Genomic DNA, 22,431 nt, shown 5'->3' on the forward strand with positions numbered 1-22,431 from the left:
ATTACTACAAGAAAGAGGTGATCACTTTGCTCTGTGTTAGAAAAAATGGAAATGGCGATTGAAAAACAAGAAGAAAGAGCTTCAGAGGAGGAGGAGTTGACTCAAGGAGAAGACATTTTAAATAGACAATTAACACAAAGAACACTACAAAGAAGTGGGGAAAGAAGGAAGGTTAAAAAGTTGAGATTTAAGAAGGCAATCAAAAGGGGGAATACCTGTGAAGTCAGGAAAGGCAGAAAGACCCAGCAGAAAAGGGGAAAGGAAGATATTAAAGAAGAGAGGGATATAAATTGGAATGAGAAAAGATATGGGGAAAAGAGGGGGAGGAGAAGCAGTAAGAAACAGGTACATGAAATAAAGAAATACAGAAATTGTAAAATGTTGAAAAGAAATTGTTTTTTTTAGAGATAACGGTTGATGAATTAAAAAGGGGATTCTGCAGGGTGACAAGGAGTAATAAGAATATTTCTGCAATTAAAAATATTTAGAAAATAGGGTAATATAGATACTGATAACTCTTATTAAAAATCAAGGGGGAAAAATATGCTGCGGAATCCAAATGAAAAGATGTAATGATTATTATTGTAACTTCTTAAAAATAATGGTTTATTGGGAATCAAGATGAGGGAATACAGGTATTTTAATCATTGAGGTAAAACACTCAAAACAGTAAAAGGGGGGAAACCTATACTTGTTGTTTTTTTTTAGTGTTAAAATTTGTATTAATCTAGAATTTATAAAAAGAATGTGTAATGGAAAGGGAATATGACAGACTAAAGAACCAACTAAATTAATAAGTTAATATAGACTATTAAAAGCAAGGAGAGACATTGGTAACATTTTTTTATTATTATCATTATTATTATTAGGCAAACACATATTGTTTATCTTTATTTTTAAAATAAATATTAAAGATTATATTTGAAATAATTGAAATGAAACAAAAAGATGTTTCGATTGAGATTAATGAAAGAGGCTAGAATTAATGTGTTTGTTTCTCTCCTTACTGAAAATTTGGAATGGAAAAGGTAATGATAGAATTAAGTATGCATATACAAATGTATAATTGCTGTCATATTTGTATGTAAAGGTGATGACCCGGAAATATGTTGTCCACTAAAAAGAGATTTTTGTTTTTAATGTGAAAAACTGAATAAAATTTGTTAAAAAAAGAAAGAAAGAAAGGGGCTCTATTACTAAGTTTTTCTAATTGAATCAGTGCTGTAAAGATTTGCACCCCCATGCAAAATATTTTAGGAGAAACTTGAGAGTATATTTCCCATTAAATTTCTCCTAGTTTTATAAACTGTTTTCATCTCTATATGGTTCTGTTTTCTAATGCCTTTTAAGCTCCATCTGTTGATAAAATCCATCATCTAAATGAAAAGAAGGATTTTTAAAAATTTGTTTCTGACAGTATTTTTAGACTAAGTAAGTTACAAATAAATTTTATGTTGAGATTTAATTGACCTTTACAGATGCCATGGATTATTGTATATCAATGTATTCTGCAAATAAATGATTAAATGAGCCTGTTTGGTAGTGGTTAAGGTGCTGGCCTAGAATTTAGGGGTCTGTGAGCTGTAGTCCTACTTTAGGAGTCATGGTGGCATAGTGGTTAAAATGCAGTATTGCAGGCTAATTCTGCTGACTTCCAGGAGTTCGATCCTTATTGACTCAAGGTAGACTGAAGCAGGCAAAATGAGGACCCAGATTGTTGGGGGCAATATGCTGACTCTGTAATTTGTTTAGAGAGAGCTGTAAAGCACTGTGAAGCAGTATATAAATCCTAGTGCTATTACTATTGCTATTTAGATACAAAAGCCTATTGCACCTCAACTCGACACTTACTCTTTCTGTCCACTCTATTCACCTCACAGGGATATTGTAATGGGTAAAATTAGAGGAGGAAGGAATATAATATACATCCCTTGGTTTATAAACTAAGGGGTGTATATAAAGTAAAGTAGGGATAAACAAACGAACATACAAATAAAGCTACATCTTGCATTCTAAAGATGCACGTAATTGATTCTTATATCTGTCGATCCAACCATTTCATCCCTTTTTTTGAAAACAATCACTCTCTCACAGAGAATCTTATATGATCAACATGTGATCCTGATGTTTGATATCCATAGCTTCCTTCCTAGTAGACTCAACACAAGAGCATATATTCATATTCCCTTGCCAAGTGTTAGAGACCTTGACACTTTACCTTAGACTAGAGAGAAATGATCCAGTGCTGGATGTTCTTAAAAGATCTTCCTTTTTATGGGGAGATTGTTATGCTACTTTCTTCCCTAATATATGATAATAATAATGCTAATACTGGTTGCCATCAATTGGACAGCTGCCAAGGCAGTCTGCTGTTTTAGATTTATCAGTCAGCTATTCTATTTGATTTATCAGTCACTGAATTGCCTGAGCTCTGCAATGCGGAAGTCTGTGTTAATAAAAGCTGTGATTTTAAAGCTGCGGAAACAGCTGAATGAGTTTCAGGGTCCTGTTTAATAATGGTCATTTCATTTTGAATTACAGGGTTCTACCTATTGAATTACATGGCTCTGCCTACTATTCCCAAATGAGAAAAATCATAGAAAACAGTAAGAATAATAGGAAACTTGATATTCAATTATGCATTGTTCACAATTTATGGTTTTGTGCATTATGCACACATTCATATAAATGTTTACATACATGTGCACACGCTTGCTATAATATAAAGCAGCAGAAAGCTATTTTTAAGGGCATCCCAAGTCTTCCTTTAATTTAGGGACTGAAAATTTGAAATTTTGCATATAGCCTTTGGATAGTTATAGCAATCAATGCAACTTTCATTTCTAATAAAATTTGCTTAAAAGATTCCTCATTGAGAAGATGGCAAATATTTATTATCATCTGCAGAATTTAGGCAAGAATTTGTTTAGTATAGTCCAGTAAAGGAGAGGAATGGACATAACAGCTGCTTTGCTGGCCTGGAATACATTTATTTAATGAGACACTTGTAGAGATCAATTGAGATTAATAAAATAATATCCATTTAATTGGATGGGTGGGTGTGTATGTGCATGTGCATGTGCTTGTGTGTGTGTGTGTGTGTGTGTGTGTGTGTGTGTGTGAAAGAGAAAGGGAGAGGTGGAGGTGGAGACCATAGACTAAACACAATGTTTTTATTAATATTTTTTCCAGAATATTACAGTACCTTTGAATGTTCAAAAGCATCAAATGAGAAAAAAGTATTTTTAAAAAAATGGCAATGAAAACAAATCAAATCAAATCAAATCAAACATGTAATGTAATTTATATAGTTAATTGTCTCTGAGGCCTTATACTGAGTCTGCAAATCTATGGGTATATAAGTACATGGGTATATATTAAATTCAGTGAAAATTATTTGGAGAGAGGGCTAGTTTATACAATAGAATTTCTGAGATTTTCCTTATGTTGCATTATTCATGACTGATACTGTAAGGAAACCAACTCTAGCATTTATGAGGTCACTCTTCAACAGACATTGATAGAAAATAATCTGCATAACAGCTATTGGTCAGCTGCAATGATTCCCCCCCCCCCCATTTCCATTTGCTATTTCCATTTGTTGCCATCAGTTCCTTTCATTTTAATTAATTATTGCCTGTCCATAGTTAAGACACTAGAAACCTATGCTTGCTACCATCAAATTCTCTGTATAATATTAGAGAAATGCATTATCCTTTTGTGCTTTTACATAACAACCCCCTGCCTATTTAGCTAGCCTTCATTAGCCATTTCTCAGAGGAAATAGAAATCACATATAGCTGGAGTGAACAACATGCTGCCCCACAGGCAGTCTCTAGAATAGATTTCCACAGCCTGCTTCCCATCTGGCAGAAGGTACAGAATACGCTGTGATCATAGTTCATCAGTACCATGTCCAGATGGGATAACAAGTCAGAATAAGCTCCTAGAGGTCAGGACAAGTCATTGTTATTTCCATTTTTCAAAAGGATAGTCATTTTAATCTGTTGCCATAAAACCAGTCAAGAGTCTTATGACCCAATGAACCCTAAAGTAGCTTATTAGAGGATATGCTGAGCACGTCCACTTTATTAGATACTTGCACCTGACGAACTAGACAATAATCCATGAAATGTTATGAAGTAATGAATATCTTAGCATTATAGAAGCCACATTTTGGGGACAGTTTTGATGATTCACTTGTAAAAAGTGTCTGTGGAGATTCTCAGTTATCCAGGTCATGGTTGTCCCAAAGGGGCTTTTTCAAGAGGCAACTGGACTTTCTGGAGGCAGGCTGTTCTCCCTAACTTGGTTCCTTGCTTTTAGGAATTATTTTATTGCATAATCTCAATAATCTTTATAGTATCCATTGAATATGTGATATAATATAGCACTTAAACTGGAGGAGACAATTGTATAATTAAGGTAACTCAGTTTTAGCTAAGGAGAAGTATAAAAAAGAGGACTATATTTTTTTCCCCAGCCCACAATATCACTCTTATGCTACATTCTTATTATATACTAATTAGTAGAGAGCAAATCCCTCTGTTATGTGTATGTATGAGATTTCACCACGATGCTACATCACATTAATAAGAGTATTAATTAAGAGTAGGAGACTGGAGGCTAAGAACATTTGAAGAACGGTTACAGGAATTGGGTTTGTCTAATCTAATGAAATGACTTGCCTCCAGAAGTTGTGTGTGCTCCAACACTGAAGGTTTCTAAGAAGAATTTTGGCAACCATTTGTCTGAATTGGTATAAGGTTTCCTGCTTGAGCAGAAGATTGGACTAGAAGACCTTCAGAGTCCCTTCCAATTCGGTTAGTCTATTATTCTGTTATATATTGTAATGTCAGCCAGCACCAGAACAGCAGGATAAGGGGGACAATTGCTAACATAAGATTATTTAGTGAACTTTTAGAAAAAATGAACTTTCAGTGCATTTGTTTTGTTATGTTTACTGAATGTAAACCATAACATTATATTCAGAAATATTTCTTGAAGTTGTAATATTATTCTGTGGCAACAAAGACAATAAAATTTATATCACATAAGCTTTTGTAAACTGGATCTCAGCTCACATTTGTTGAATTATATCTGTATACATCCACCTTATTTTTCTCTCTCTTTATATCCCTCCCTTTAGTTTTGATTTAATAAGTACACACAAAAAGAAGTTACAGTAATCACAAAAAGAAACAAATAAAATTACAAAAATATGTTAGATATCCATGGTTAAAATGGGTAGTTATACACATTAAATGAAATATGAAATATAATGTCTGCTTAGTATTTATTTTATGAACTATTTACATATGAATTTTAGTATTTACTTTATGCAGTCCATTATCAAAGATGATGTTACTTAGTTTGATCATGAAATGTCTGAGCTACAAATATCCTCTTCTGTCAAAACCTTTCTATGAAGGTCTTTTGTCCAAAAATACTAGTAAGAGAGAATGCTGAGAAACTGAAACATTCTCCATTAATTTTTCATATCAGATTACTCCTTTTGGGTAGGGACTGGTCTGTTTATCTATTGCAAGACATTATTGGCACAACATATAGTATTTCATTCAAAAATAAGTGGTTACTCGAGCTCTCTATGTTGTGAATGATATTTTTAGTTTTTAGTATGGCTATATCAATAAAGCAGCTGTTTTTAAGCTGGAATAATTATCTATAATTAAATCTGGGTGTACATCACAAGATTCAAGAAATGGAAGTGTCATTTTCCAAATTATACCATTTCTTCCAATATTTTAAAATGGCATTTGATATAGCCTCAGCTGAAACAGGCTTAAAGGCTCCCCTCTAATAGTAAATAAAATGAAATAAATTATAAACAGTAGTAAACTAGCTATTTATTGATTCCATCAAGTGTGTGCGATTGCAGAATGTTCACTGAAAAGCAATCCTTAGGCGTTATGATGAACTGTGGGGGATAAATACAGAATCCATTTTTTTAAGGCAATGAGATGCTTCTTATTATGACCTCAGTTATACTGATAAGATAGCAATTATACATTAGTGCATGAGCTCCTGTCATGAATCAACTATTGTTTGAGTCTTGTGGGAGCCTACTATAAATAAAATATGTCTCTGGCTCTGAATATAATGCAATTCCTCCAACTAGCTTTTTTTAAAAGGATGATTAATCAAACATCGGGATGAGTTTTTGTTTGTATATCGTGTTTCATGTTGATGCCAATGCTATCTTCAAATGGCTAGATACTATCCATTAAAGAGCATCTATCTTTTTGGGCTCATGGTGCCTGCTGGAAAACCAGGTAGAGCCTTGGCTTGAGGTGAATTTGCCCAACTTTGATTGCTGTGCCTATAGCAATCTCATCTGAGTGATTGTAGAAGGATTAGAATCACTCATGCCCTGAAAATCCATATTATTAGACCACCACAATTTCCGTTATTTGGCAATGCCCTTAAAGACAAGATATAGCAAACTAACCATCAATGGTCTGGCATTGAGAACCATGCACTTGTTCTACAAGCTCTGCACTACTTGCTAATTGGTTCCTTGGTTTCATTTAAGGTGCATGCATTGACCTATCAATTCCTTCATGGCTTATTACCTAAATACCGTCTGCTTCAATTAGAACTGACCTCAACCCTGTAGCTTGCATCCTTTTATATTTGGAGACAGGGTAGGAGGGGGACTCATAGAAGACAATACTAGAAACAGCTGCTTTTCTGTGTTTTGCTATGGAGATTTTACTCACTTTCTTTTCTGCTGGCCTTCAGGAAACTATAGAAAATGAGGGACATTCTTTTAACTTAAGCCTTGTCATATGTTTTTTTATTTACTTGTTTGTTTTAATTGTTCTTGTATGTTGTTCTCAGGCCTTCCTTGGAGGTTTTATGATGTTACTATTATTTGTTTTTGTTTAAAGTCTCATTATACTGTGCACTTTGTAAGCCACTAACAGTAATCAGTTTACAGTGGGGTATAAGTTTAATACCCTAATAAATAATCATTAGCTAAAGTGAACAATAGCATGATAAAATACAAAATGGCTTTAATCTATCACTTCTAGCTCCTTTGGATGACTTAAACTGATATGAACTTCTCTCACTCCCAAGTTGTCTGCTGCAGTGTTAAATATTGACTGCTTAACGAACTCTATATTTACTTCTCACCATATCTGAAAGCAGCCTTTAACATTCACCTCTCGTCTGTGTGAAAGAAACCTGTATTTGTGGCTGAAGAACTGAAGCAAAAATACTAAGAACTAGATGGGGGATTTGCCCTTTAAAAGCCATGCCTAGTTTGACAAGGGAAACTCAAGAGGAACATGGAATAGAATTTCAATAACTTGGAGCAAGTCACAATACCAGGCTGCTTTTATCCTCATGTTTTCAAACCTGAAATGGGGCTGGGGAGGAGGGGGAAGAAAGAGAGAATTTAAAGCCTATACAAACTTCATTGGATTAAGTTATTATTATATAATTTACATCTTTTATCTTGCTTCTCAGCCCATGTCTTTCATGTTCCTTCAGTCTGATTTATGCTTTCCTATCAATCACCAGGTGCTGTCTTGATAAAAAAAAAATGGGATTTTTTTTTTTGCTTTTCTTTTATATCTTATGAAAGAAGTTCTTTGGGATGTCAAGTTCTGATGCTTTTTATTTGCTTATTTCAAAGTTTTGATCCTTTCAGAGAGATAGGCACCTGGCAATTTAGTTCTGTTATGATGTAATATGACCTTCAGGTGAAGAAGAAGTTGCTCAGTGACCAAACAGTTTGCCTACTTCCTGTCCTGAAATGTTGCCTTCTGACAACAAGGCCTGAGAATCTGGACCAAGCATTTAGAAGATTACCAGGAGATATTGTCTTCAGTCTCTCCCTCTCTCCCTCTCTCCCCCCTCTCTCCCTCCCCCATCTTACTCTCTCATTTATTCCTTACTATCTCTATCTCTATGTACCTTTTTGTTTTCCTCTGAAGGACTTCTGATGGAGGTGGATTAGAAAAATTCCATGAATTAACCAACAAGAAAGTTCACCCTCACCCAAACAACTCCTGAATAAATTCTGTAACTGAGACCTATCCCCTGAATCTCCAAGAATACCTTCCCCTATTTGTTTCAAGTACAAAATAGAGACTTGCATTATAATTCAATTTCATCCTGTCAACAGTAATAGATGTGCTACACTTTATTTTATTTATTTTATTTATTTGATTTGCCAATTGTTTACAAGATAATAAGTATAAGTGTATACATAGTTGTGAATACATGAAATGGGTACATATAAGAAAAATAAAAGAATAAGAGAAACAATAGGACAGGGACGGTAGGCACGATGGTGCGCTTATGCACGCCCCCTACAAACCTCTTAGGAAAGGGGTGAGGTCAATAGTAGACAGTCTAAGGTGTAAGTTTTTGGGGTTTGGGGAAGAGACTATAGAGTCGGGTAGAGTATTCCAGACATTGACCACTCTATTGCTGAAGTCGTATTTCCTGCAATCAAGTTTGGTGCGGTTTACTTTGAGTTTGTATCTATTGTGTGCTCTTGTGTTGTTATGGTTGAAGCTGAAGTATTCATTGACAGGTAGGACATTGCAATGTATGATTTTATATACCATGCTTAAGTCAGACCGAAGACGGCATAATTCAAGGTTTTCTAGTTTTAGAATTTCAAGTCTGGTGGCATAAGGTATTCTACAACGAGTAGAAGAGTGGAGAACTCTTCTTGTGAAATATTTCTGGACTTTCTCAATTGTGCTAATATCAGAAACGTAATGAGGGTTCCAGACTGATGAACTGTATTCGAGTATTGGTCTAGCAAATGTTTTGTATGCTCTGGTTAGTAGTGTGATATTACCAGAGAAAAAGCTACGTAGGATTAGGTTAACAACTCTTAATGCCTTTTTGGCTATGTAGTTGCAGTGGGCTCTAGCACTTAGATCATTAGAGGTGAGTATTCCAAGGTCCTTTACAGAGCTTGGGTCATCAACAAGATCTTGACTATTCAGCTTGTATTGTATTTTCTGATTTTTTTGCCAATATGTAAGACAGAGCATTTATTTGTTGAGATTTGAAGTTGCCATTTGTTTGACCATTCAGATACATAGTCAAGATCTTTTTGTAAGGTAGCAGTATTGTCTGTGGTATTGAACAGCTTTACATCATCAGCGAAGAGAACGCAATTGCTCTTAATATGATCACAGAGGTCGTTTATGTAGAGTATGAAGAGAGTTGGTCCTAGAACACTGCCTTGGGGAACACCACTATTGACAGGTACTGGATTTGATAGTACGCTCCCGATTTTGACCATTTGTTGTCTGTTTGACAGGAATGCTTCTATCCAGTTATTCAGTTGTCCAGAGATACCATAGGATTTTATTATTAGGAGTAGTTTGTCGTGTACCACTGAATCAAAGGCTTTACAGAAGTCTATGTAGATTGCGTCTATTGCTTTGCCCTGGTCGAGTTGTGTCGTCCATATGTTTTTGCAGTGTAAGAGTTGCAGATTACAGGATAGTTTTTTTCTGAAACCAAATTGTTTATTGGAGAGTAGGTTATTTGTCTCTAAGTGAAGGATGATGGATTGGTTAATAATTGATTCCATGACTTTACAGGTGACGCAGCATAAGGAGATTGGTCTGTAATTTTCAACTAGGCTTGGGTCTCCCTTTTTGAAGATGGGGATGACTGTGGCTTGTGACCATAGGTTAGGCAAGGAGCTGGTCCTGAAAGATTTTTCAAAGATTATGCTTAGAGGTTTGGCTATGGCAGTGGATAGCTTTCTTAAGAAGTAGGCACATATTCCATCCGGTCCAATAGATAGAGATGGTTTTAGGTTGCGTAGTGCTTTTTCAACATTGTCTTCTGTGAAATCGATATGTATTAGATCATTGTTGTTATCTGTGGTACGGCTAGGAAATACTGGGCATGATCCATTGCTGTTTACAAATACTGAGCCGAAGAATGTGTTAAAGATGTTGGCTTTAATGGTGTCGTCGTTGCAGTCTTTACCATCAGGTCCTATCAAGGGAGGGATGGACCTTGAGTCTTTTAGTTTGTTGTTTACAAAATTGTAAAAAGCACGGGTGGAATTGGTGCTTAGAAGGTTTTCCTCTTGTTTAATGTGATAATTGGTGCATTCGGTCTTTATCTGGTGGCATAAATTTTTGTATCGGTTTTTGAAATTGGCAACGTGACCAGATTTGTTTTTCCGCCAGAGTGATCTCTTTTGGATTGAAGTTTCCTTATTGATATGGGTAATCTGCTTTTTTGTTTTGTTTTGGGAGTTGTTGTTGGTACATATAGTTTGATGACTCTTTTGACTTCAAGTAAAAATATGTTGTAATGGTCTTCAACAGTATTGCATCCAGTGAATAGAGATTGCCAATCAAGGGATGAGAGATCGTTGTGTATAAGATCATAGTTGCCTTTTTGAAGTTACAATTGGGAATTACATCATTGTGGTGATTTTTGTGTGGACGTATGTTGAGACAAAAGTCAATCATATTGTGGTCACTACTGGAAAGGGTTCTTTAGTTTGTATTCCGTAAATTAAATTCAAACTATTGCAGAAGATGAGATCGAGGCAGTTGTTTAGTCTAGTGTTGTTGGTTACTAGTTGTTCCAGTCCCAGATTTGTAATAGCATTGTAGAAGGTTGTGTGTATGATTTCAGTTGTACAATCATTTAGGGTCCAGTCAATATGAGGTAGATTGAAATCACCAAGAAAGATAAAAGGGTATGGGCAGGATGCAGCCCATGTTAGTAATGTATTTAGCTTGTTTACATGTTCGATGTCATAATCAGGTGCTCTGTAACATAGTAAGAATCGAATTGTGATATTTAAGGATAGTTCACAGATGATGGTTTCAGGAAGAGCAAGCTCCTGGGTAACTTGGATATTTTTAGATGTAAGGATTTTTATAGAAGATAGCAACACCACCTCCTCGACGATTTTCACGATCTGATCGGTAAACATGATAGTCTCTTACTGTGGTAATGGAGTCGGGGAGAGATGCATTGAGCCATGTTTCACAGACAAATATAATGTCAAAGTTAGCCATATTTAGGAGGATGAGAAATTCAGGTATTTTATTCATGAGGCTTCTTGCATTGAGTAGTTTGCATTTGAGGCTGGCAGTAGTTGGAATTGAGGTAGTTGGGGCGTGCGTGCCTAGTCTTGGGTGATGGTGGATCGGTTGAGGTAGGGTTGTGGTTGAGGTTAAAAGCTGAGTATTGGGTTGCGTGGCTTACTTTTGATACATTCAGCATGGTAGTCAATGTACAGGTCCTTCTCTCCATTGTCTAGACGGTTTTTGAGTTCAATGCGGAGTACGGGAGCGGGCACGTTGCTGTATGGTTAGGTCAGGCGGCAAACGGAGGTTCTTATGGTTGGTGTTGGTTTTGGCGAGTGAGTTTATAGTATAAATGAATTTACGTTTGCTTGTTTCATTTTTGCAAATGACTCTGCACAAGCGTGGGGCTACAGAGCCGTCACTGTTATTGAGCTCTCGGCCAATGCGTGAAATGTCAAGTATTTCATCAGCGGAGATGGTTGATGCTTGATAATCCCTGATGATGTTTCGGACAGTTGTGATGTCATCATTGTTATTGGTGACCTCTAGACCAAATAAGATGGCGTTTGGACGTTTCCGTTCACGCTCAACAGCTTCTCTGATGAGGATTGGGATATCAATATTTGTCTGGGTTGTGTTTATTTGTGGATTGGGTTTTGGATTGGGTTGTGGTTGTTGGGTAGGGATGTGGTTTGTAGCTATTGGAAGTTCAGGTTTTTGCGTTGTTTTTTTTTTTCAAGGTTGGATATTCTTTCTTTTACGGTGTCCAGGGATGCTACTATGGTTTCAATGGTATCAATTCTTTCCAACAGATCCAGTTTGGGTTTGCATGCGTCCAGGGATGCTACTATGGTTTCAATGGTATCAATTCTTTCCAACAGATCCAGTTTGGGTTTGCATGAATTGCAGTAATATGGAAACTCATTGGATGATTCCAGGTATTGAATAAATTGCTCGGTTAATCCCAAGCAGTCATGATGAGTGTATTTCTTACACAGAGAACATTTGATGGAGTTTTCATTATCCTTTAGATTTTTGTAGCATTTAAGGCATGTGCAGGAGTCTTGTGGATCATTGGTGGGGATTATGTTCTCTGTAGGTAGTGCTTTGGCATAGGATTTTTTCTTGTCATGGTAGGTTTGTTAAGATGGTACGTTGATTAAATTAATTAATGGAACAATATCACACCAATCAATCATCAATTGCAGTAATCTCTCTAGTCAGATAATATTTCTGGGCAACAATCAGCCTAATCAATTAAATATTCTAAACACTAATCAATTAATTACACTAATCATTAATCACACTGTTCATTTAAATTCACTAAATCATTGATTTTACTATTCAATTAAAATTACATGCATATTGATCTTTTCAACTAGTCAGTAATAACACTATTTGCACTAAACACTCTAGTCACACTAATCAATTAGGACCATAAATCAATTGAACCATTAATAAAATATTTTATAGAAATTGATTATCTAACCGTAGATATAGGTGATGAGGTAGAAAAGTTGTAAGTTTTGAGGTATTGAGTTAATCAGTGTTTGATTAAAGTAATGAGGTAGTATTAAGAGTCTGCAAGGAAAGGGTTAATGCTGTTGTTGACTGAGAGGAAATTGTTGCTCTTTGTAATAGTAGATTGCTATTACTCTGTAAACAAGACTGTAATACGATGCTCAAAGGGTTTTTGAAACAGTGAAAAACTTTCCTAAGCTGTTCAAGTTGAGTAGTAGGAGAAAATACAGTCACGTGGCTTGGGTTTACTTATCCGATTTGTCATTTACTTCCAACTAAATCTGGTAGTAATGCCAGAGTTAATCGCAGCTATTTTCCTTCTTAGAGTTCGACTTTCCAAGGAAAATTCCACTGCAGAAATTGGAGTGATTTTCTACTAGGATTGATCTTGGTGAGGTAGATGTGGAAGGCATGTGGTTTCTTATTGTTTGAAATGGCTTCAAAGTGATTGATTTTTGGTGATTTAATGGACCTCAGTTCTCCATAATTAACAGCCGTTCAGAATCACACCCTCTGTCAGTTCCGTCTCTTTCTCTGCAGCTTAAAATCACACTGTCCACCAGTCACAGCTCATTGAATGGCTCAGAATCGGTCTCTCTGTAAGTGTCCGAATCACACACTCATAAATTACAGCTCGTCCAGGCTCTTATCTCTCTCAGCTTCTCCTCAAGTCTTGGTCTCTCTCTCCTCCCTCTTTGTTTGTCCCTGCCAGCTATCCACTGGCTCCGGGAAACTTGTCTGGGGGATTTGAAATGAGACACGTTGTCTGGCGTGGAAGATTCTCCGATTAGCTGTGTGTGGGATTTAAATGAAGGTGCGTTGTTTGTGCTCCACTGGCTCCAGCTCGCTTGAGTTCCACCGGTGTGGTTAATAGGGATCGAGGGAAGGAGCTCTGCTTCTCTGGGGAGGGCTCTGGAATTCAGTGTTGTTACGTTTTTGGAATTCAGCGCTGCTGCTAGCAGGAGCTCCGCTGGCTTGATAAGGGCTCCAGGGCTTGAATCCAGCGTTTTTTATTTTTATTTTTGGGGTGGGTTCCAGTTTACTCACGGTTTCTGGCGCAGGTGGCAGCTTTGAAGGTGATTTCTGGTGCAGGCGGTGGCTTTATAGGGTGATAGTGCTCCAGGAGAGAGAGCCTCACCTTCCTAGTTGGGCGCCGCCATCTTACCGTTTATCTTAGTCTTCAAATTTTTATCTAAGACTTATCTAAGACTTATCTTAGTCTTAAAATTTTTATTTTTATTTTTAAACCCTTTACATTTTTGAAATTTTTGCAGTGTGATCACTAATCCACTTTTAGTTATATTTCAGCTATGGTTTAGCTGTATTTTTTTTTAAAAAAGCCCAAGCTGGGCCTCAGCTATAGGAGGGCCTTGATGCTTCTTTGTTGTTGTTGTTCTAAAGATGTTATTCCTTTAGCTGGAAGTCTAGCAATGCCTAGCTTTGATGTGATTTCTCTTATCTGATTTATTCTATTTTTACTCATTATTTTTATTATTTATCATTTTTATTTACTCATGTTCCCTGCTCTGTCGGGAGGGCAGGATTCTTGGTATACTTGTGAAGAGCTCTGCCATTGTTTGCATTAGGACTCGTTTCTTCTCAACTCCCAATTCCTTTTCCTCTGGATTTAGGACTTGTTTCAGTGACTAGACTCTATGCTATATTACACAGCTCCCCCTCTATTGTGCTACTTAATATAATGAAGACAAGGAAAAGGTGCAGATCTCTCACTGACTTGGTTCCTCAACCTTCTCTGAAGTAATCCAAGATTGAGGACTTTGTTTTAGTTCAGCCTCTCGGTTTGAAAGTTCCTGCTCCCTTTTGTCTGGCTGCTGCCGGTTGTCGCGATCTTCCGATGGTTGAGGGCGTCGTCCCCTGAGTTGAGAACAAAGGCTTATCTAAAACTACGGCCCCCAACCAATCCTTCAATGAGCCCACCCTTACAGAACTTTTGGCTCAGCAATGTTTCTTGGTTGCAGAAACTACAGCGAGCATTCAGCTCCAGCTTGATAAAATAATAAGTGCTTTAAACTACTTAGTTTCCTGGACTACCAATGGGAGCCCTGGGTTGACCGCTCGGCAGCCTGATGCGGCGGCAGGGTTCTCCCTGCCAAGCCTCAGCAAAAGCACTGGCCAATGTAATCCTACCAATAGTTCGAACTTTACATCTTTTGACGCAAACAGTCACCTGGTCTTACAGTCAAAACAGGTGGCCCTCATCATTAATCCCATTAATGGCAACTTACCTCTCTGGGGTTCAACACAGCTGGCGAGGGGCCATATATTACAGTTATTGGGGCTAAAAGATGATGATTTTAAGAAGGTTGAACTTTTACCCTCTCCTGAATACTGCACTAGAGTACTACTCAGTTTTGACAACTCCAACACCCCAAAACTATTTTTCAGAAGAGGAGCCCTGTTAAGATCCTTCGGCATTCTGCCAAGAAGAGTCTTCAAAGATATGTCGATTAAGCCACTCTTGAGTAATTGACAATTTGTGAGTGGCAGGAGATTTATTGCCCCAAAAGATCCTCAGCAGCACATATTAATGTGCCAACCTTGAATGCCATCTTGGATACTACATCACGTACTAATTATACACCTAATCCCGCAAAACCTCCAGTTGGCATCCTCTCAGATAGTAGCTTGATTGTTCCTCTTACAACCGGTCAAATTAACCCCCTGTAATGAGTAACATCTTACCAGGAAGCTTCCCTTGATTTGATCAGCTGGGAAGAAATGGCCCCAAAGGAAGCGACACCAGTCCAGGGCACCCAAGGTTCCTTAGTAAATAAGCCCCAGGTCAGTGCCTCTGGGATTCCATCTATTTATGAGACTGACTTATGTCAAGACAATTTCTGGAACCAGGAGGAGACACAGCTCTTCAACTCCTTTTGTGCGCTTCCACAATCAGAAAGGGCCCAAATCATAAAGCGTCTGGATGCAGTCAAATCCAAGCTCTGCAGTCTTTCACTACCTGATAAGGATTCCCTTGGACTTCTGGGAGTCTATACTGATTTACTAATGGAAGCTCCCTTGGCGCTCTCTCCAGAATGTCTAATTCATAAATTTGAAGATCCAGGGCTACTTCAAACTCCGTCTGTTGATGCTGCTGAATACTTGCCAGCTAAGCAACTAATTAATGCCACAAGTATGAACTGGAGTGCGCTTAGAGCCCTACAGCCCCATGAACAAGGCTCGCCTCCTCTCCCTCCTTCCCTGCCTTTGCCTCCTAAGAGGATGACCCTGCCACTTAACAACGGGTGTATCTTTTCAGATCCGAAGGGTGCTCTGGGAAAAATTAATCACACAGAATGACTATTAAATCTGGCAACCCCCCCCCCCTCCTGCACACTTAAGTGCCTTTCGTGGAACATAGCAGGTTGGGGGAAAAGGTGTGGTACCACAGAATTCACCAACTATATTCACTCACTTGATGTGGTCCTGCTTCAGGAGACCTGGGCATGCGATAAGATATCCCTTACAGGGTTTACGGTCATTTCCTTGGCCGCCACCAGACAATCTACAACAGGAAGGCCTAAGGGTGGTCTAGCTTGCTTGGTCTCTACTTCTTTGAAAGTGGAGACAGTGGAGCTGTCCCCCTGTGGCTCTTTAGCTATGGCGCTCCTAATTAAGAGAGGACACAGCAAACTGTTAATGTTCAACGTTTATCTTCCCCCAACGATGAGGCAAGCTGATACTAAGGTTCAATGCGGCATGCTGGAGAATTACATTACTTGTATGGAAACTAAATTCCCAGTGCTGTACATCCTTATAGGGGGTGACTTTAATGTCCAATTGGGAGTCCAAGTTCCCCCATCGATTGAGGCACTCTATTCCCAAGAAACCCTCCAGGCCATAGGACATCTGATTTCAGCCAGACATTCTAAGGATGAATTAACAAATTTTGCTGGCATTCAGTTAGCCCTTTTAGCAGCCCAACACAATAAGATGATTCTTAATGGGAGTACCCTAGGTGATCTAGCTGGTGAGTTTACTTTTAGTTCCTCACGTGGGAGTAGTGTTATTGATTTTGTGCTGGTATCCCAGCTTCTTAGAAAGGCAGTTTGTGCTTTCTATGTGGACTGCCTTACGGAGAGTGACCACTACCCCCTGGTTACAATCATTGGGCTTTCCTCAAATATACATCTTCCTAGGAGTCCCCAGATATTAGATCCCTATGTGGCCTCGTATACAAGGAGGATCAAATGGTCTTCTAATACTGAAAGAAAGTTCAACTCCTTTTTATCATCTCCGGAGTGTCACAGCCTATACAATCAGGCCCTAACAAGTAGTGGCCTAGGGACAATCTCGGCCTTTGAATCACTAATTAATAGTGTTCAAAGGGAGCTAGGAGCCGTCTGTAGGCCGAGAGATCCATATCATTCAAGAAGTAATTCTTGATTTGAAAAAGACTGTCTGATGCTCAGGAACCAGGTTAATCGGGTTTACCTGCTCTATTGTAATCGAGGGGATAAATGCCCACCAGAGGACTACTATCACTTGAAGCGGGAGTATAAAGGACTAATTGCTAAGAAAAAGAAAGCTAAAGAGAGAGAGAAGTGGGATCTACTTCTCCTCTCCATTCAGCAGAAGAACACTCAATTATTTTGGCAAATTGTTGCCAGCTCCTTGCTGGGTCATCAAGAACTCCCCCTCTGCTGTATTTCCAACAGAGATTGGGAAAACCATTTCTTCGCAATTTTCCAGGTATCAACAAGTTCGACCATGCTTGGGCCACAGCTGTCTCCTGCAGTTCCTGACTGGCAACCCGTGACTCATGCTGAGATTACCGAGTTTATCTCCAAACTCAAGTCAGGCAAAGCCCCTGGCCCTGATGCTATACCCCCTGATTTGCTAAAATCCAATCCTGAGTGGTGGATTCCTCTCTTAACAAGACTCTTCATTCATATCAATACCTCTGGCAGGATCCTTACCTCCTGGAGCTTAGCAATTATTGTTCCAGTTTTTAAACAAGGAAATAGGAACAACCCAGCCGACTATCGCCCCATAAGCCTGCTCTCCATAATTGGAAAACTGTATGCTAAATATCTCCAATATAGACTCCTCACTTGGGTTGAGGAGTCTAATATTATTGGTGCTGAACAGATTGGGTTTAAAGTGGGCTGTGCCACACTGGACCACTGCTTTGTCTTAGTGCACCTGGTCGATAAATATACTACCATACCAGGTGGCAAACTTTTTACTGCTTTTATCGACCTAAAGTCAGCATTTGACTCAGTCCCTAGGGGACTGTTGTGGTCAAAACTGCTCAAAAGTTCTATCGATAGACGTCTTCTGTTTCTAATTAGATTCTTGTACAACCAGACCTCTAGTCAGGTCAGGTGTGGTTTGCAGGAAGAACTTTCAAATCCTATCCTGATTAAGAATGGAGTAAGGCAGGGTTGTGTTCTGGCTCCTCTTTTGTTTAATTTATTCTTATTTTTATTTTATTTATTTATTTGATTTGCCAATTGTTTACAAGATAATAAGTATAAGCGTATACATAGTTGTGAATACATGAAATGGGTACATATAAGAAACATAAAAGAATAAGAGAAACAATAGGACAGGGACGGTAGGCATGTTGGTGCACTTATGCACGCCCCCTACAGACCTCTTAGGAAGGGGGTGAGGTCAATAGTAGACAGTCTAAGGTTAAAGTTTTTGGGGTTTGGGGAAGAGACTACAGAGTCGGGTAGAGTATTCCAGACGTTGACCACTCTGTTGCTGAAGTCGTATTTCCTGCAATCAAGTTTGGTGCGGTTTACTTTGAGTTTGTATCTATTGTGTGCTCTTGTGTTGTTATGGTTGAAGCTGAAGTATTCATTGACAGGTAGGACATTGCAATGTATGATTTTATATACCATGCTTAAGTCAGACCGAAGACGCGTAATTCAAGGTTTTCTAGTTCTAGAATTTCAAGTCTGGTGGCATAAGGTATTCTACAACGAGTAGAAGAGTGGAGAACTCTCCTTGTGAAATATTTCTGGACTTTCTCAATTGTGCTAATATCAGATACGTAATGAGGGTTCCAGACTGATGAACTGTATTCGAGTATTGGTCTAGCAAATGTTTTGTATGCTCTGGTTAGTAGTGTGATATTACCAGAGAAAAAGCTACGTAGGATTAGGTTAACAACTCTTAATGCCTTTTTGGCTATGTAGTTGCAGTGGGCTCTAGCACTTAGATCATTAGAGATGAGTATTCCAAGGTCCTTTACAGAGCTTGGGTCATCAACAAGTTCTTGACTATTCAGCTTGTATTTTATTTTCTGATTTTTTTGCCAATATGTAAGACAGAGCATTTATTTGTTGAGATTTGAAGTTGCCATTTGTTTGACCATTCAGATACATAGTGAGATCTTTTTGAAGGGTAGCAGTATTGTCTGTGGTATTGAACAGCTTTACATCATCAGCGAAAAGAACGCAATTGCTCTTAATATGATCGCAGAGGTCATTTATGTAGAGTATGAAGAGAGTTGGTCCTAGAACACTGCCCTGGGGGACACCACTATTGACAGGTACTGGATTTGATAGGACGCTCCCGATTTTGACCATTTGTTGTCTGTTTGACAGGAATGCTTCTATCCAGTTATTCAGTTGTCCAGAGATACCATAGGATTTTATTTTTAGGAGTAGTTTGTCGTGTACCACTGAATCAAAGGCTTTACAGAAGTCTATGTAGATTGCATCTATTGCTTTGCCCTGGTCGAGTGGTGTCGTCCATATGTTTTTGCAGTGTAAGAGTTGCAGATTACAGGATAGTTTTTTTCTGAAACCAAATTGTTTATTGGAGAGTAGGTTGTTTGTCTCTAAGTGGAGGATGATGGATTGGTTAATAATTGATTCCATGACTTTACAGGTGACGCAGCATAAGGAGATTGGTCTGTAATTTTCAACTAGGCTTGGGTCTCCCTTTTTGAAGATGGGGATGACAGTGGCTTGTGACCATAGGTTAGGCAAGGAGCTGGTCCTGAAAGATTTTTCAAAGATTATGCTTAGAGGTTTGGCTATGGCAGTGGATAGCTTTCTTAAGAAGTAGGCACATATTCCATCCGGTCCAATAGATAGAGATGGTTTTAGATTGCGAAGTGATTTTTCAACATTGTCTTCTGTGAAATCGATATGTATTAGATCATTGTTGTTATCTGTGGTACGGCTAGGAAATACTGGGCATGATCCATTGCTGTTTACAAATACTGAGGTGATTTTTGTGTGGATGTATGTTGAGACAAAAGTCAATCATATTGTGGTCACTACTGGAAAAGGGTTCTTTAGTTTGTATTCCGTAAATTAAATTCAAACTATTGCAGAAGATGAGATCGAGGCAGTTGTTTAGTCTAGTGTTGTTGGTTACTAGTTGTTCCAGTCCCAGATTTGTAATAGCATTATAGAAGGTTGTGTGTATGATTTCAGTTGTACAGTCATTTAGGGTCCAGTCAATATGAGGTAGATTGAAATCACCAAGAAGGATAAAAGGGTATGGGCAGGATGCAGCCCATGTTAGTAATATATTTAGCTTGTTTACATGTTCGATGTCATAATCAGGTGCTCTGTAACATAGTAAGAATCGAATTGTGATATTTAAGGATAGTTCACAGATGATGGTTTCAGGAAGGGCAAGCTCCTGGGTAACTTGGATATTTTTTAGATGTAAGGATTTTTATAGAATATAGCAACACCACCTCCTCGACGATTTTCACGATCTGAACGGTAAACATGATAGTCTCTTACTGTGGTAATGGAGTCAGGGAGAGATGCATTGAGCCATGTTTCACAGACAAATATAATGTCGAAGTTAGCCATATTTAGGAGGATGAGAAATTCAGGTATTTTATTCACGAGGCTTCTTGCATTGAGTAGTTTGCATTTGAGGCCGGCAGTAGTTGGAATTGAGGTAGTTGGGGGCGTGCATGCCTAGTCTTGTGTGATGGTGGATCGGTTGAGGTAGGGTTATGGTTGAGGGTAAAAGCTGAGTATTGGGTTGCGTGGCTTACTTTTGATACAGTCAGCATGGTAGTCAATGTACAGGTCCTTCTCTCCATTGTCTAGACGGTTTTTGAGTTCGATGCGGAGTACACGGGAGCGGGCACGTTGCTGTATGGTTAGGTCAGGGCGGCAACGGAGGTTCTTATGGTTGGTGTTGGTTTTGGCGAGTGAGTTTATAGTATAAATGAATTTACGTTTGCTTGATTCATTTTTGCAAATGACCCTGCACAAGCGTGGGGCCACAGAGCCGTCTCTATTTATGAGCTCTCGGTCGATGCGGGAAATGTCAAGTATTTCATCAGCGGAGATGGTTGATGCTTGATAATCTCTGATGATGTTTTGGACAGTTGTGATGTCATCATTGACATTGATGTCTTCTAGACCAAATAAGATGGCGTTTGGACATTTCCGTTCACGCTCAACGGCTTCTTTGATGGGGATTGGGATGTCAATATTTGTCTGGGTTGTGTTTATTTGTGGATTGGGTTTTGGATTGGATTGTGGTTGTTGGGTAGAGATGTGGTTTGTATCTATTGGATGTTCAGGTTTTTGCGTTGTGTCTTTTTTTTCAAGGTTGGATATTCTTTCTTTTACGGCGTCCAGGGATGCTACTATGGTGTTGAGGGATGTTTTAATGGTTTCGATGGTATCAACTCTTACAGACAGATCCAGTTTGGGTCTGCATGATTTGCAGAAATATGGAAACTCATTGGATGATTCTAGGTATTGAATCATTTGCTCAGGTAATCCCAAGCAGTCATGATGAGTGTATTTTTTACACAGAGAACATTTGATGGAGTTTTCATTGTCCTTTAGATTTTTGTAGCATTTAAGGCATGTGCAGGAGTCTTGTGGTTCATTGGTGGGGATTATCTTCTCTTTAGGTTGTGGATAGGCGTACGATTTTCTTTTTGGCTTATCTGACTTGGCCTTTCACATTGGACACATTGAGTCCCACGCCCCAAAGCTGTCAACTACAAAGATCCCACATCTCCTTTATGCTGATGATGTGGCCCTCCTTTCATTGTCAAGGCCAGGTCTGAAAAGATTACTTTCTGCATTTGGCTCCTTCTGTGCTGAGAACCACTTTTCCATTAATTATGACAAATCCAAAGTACTGGTGTTCTCTAGAGCCCGGAAATTGTATAACTGGGCTATCAATGGTAATGCTGTTAAGTATTTAGGTATTCAATTTCAGAACACCAGTGCTTGGACTAGACATCGAACCCAGGTGCTGAATTCGGCCTCCTGTAGTCACCAGAAGATTTTAAGATTTTTTTATACCCAAGGAGGCCAGTTTATTCCTTCTGCTCTGCATATTTACAAAGCCAAAACTTTGGCTCAAACTCTACAGAATTCCCATATGGATATGGGGCTTCAAGGATTGTATTGAAAGAACCCAGGCTGTCTTTCTTAGAAAACTTCTGGGTCTTCCTCCTTGTGTTGGTTTTGCTCCAATGTACCTGGAACTGGGCACTCGATCAGTTGAATGTATGGCGTGGATTAACACCTTTAAATGGTGGTTTCGGGTGCTCTTTCTGGCAGTTCCTGGTAGCTACCTCTCCCTGGCGTTTGCTGACTTTCATATTTCTCGTTGGGAGAGGGAGCTGACAAAGAAATTATACCTGCTAGGTTTTACGGGGGATGCCCTGGGAGATTATGGCCTTAAGGACACCCAATGTAGGGTAGTCCAATGGCTTGTGGACATTGACTTGCAATATCTATGAGCCAGAGCTAACAAAACTTGCTCCCCTCTGATCTTCAGCCAATTTAATAATTACAGACTGAGGATGGCTTCCTAATTTTACACTCTAACCATTCCCAAGTATAGAAGAGCTTTCTCCCTAGCTCACTTTAAT

The sequence above is a fragment of the Notechis scutatus genome, chromosome 1 (assembly GCF_049901735.1).
Source record: "Notechis scutatus isolate UNSWTSFEM ecotype Mainland chromosome 1, rNotScu1.2, whole genome shotgun sequence".
Lineage (NCBI taxonomy): Eukaryota > Metazoa > Chordata > Lepidosauria > Squamata > Elapidae > Notechis > Notechis scutatus.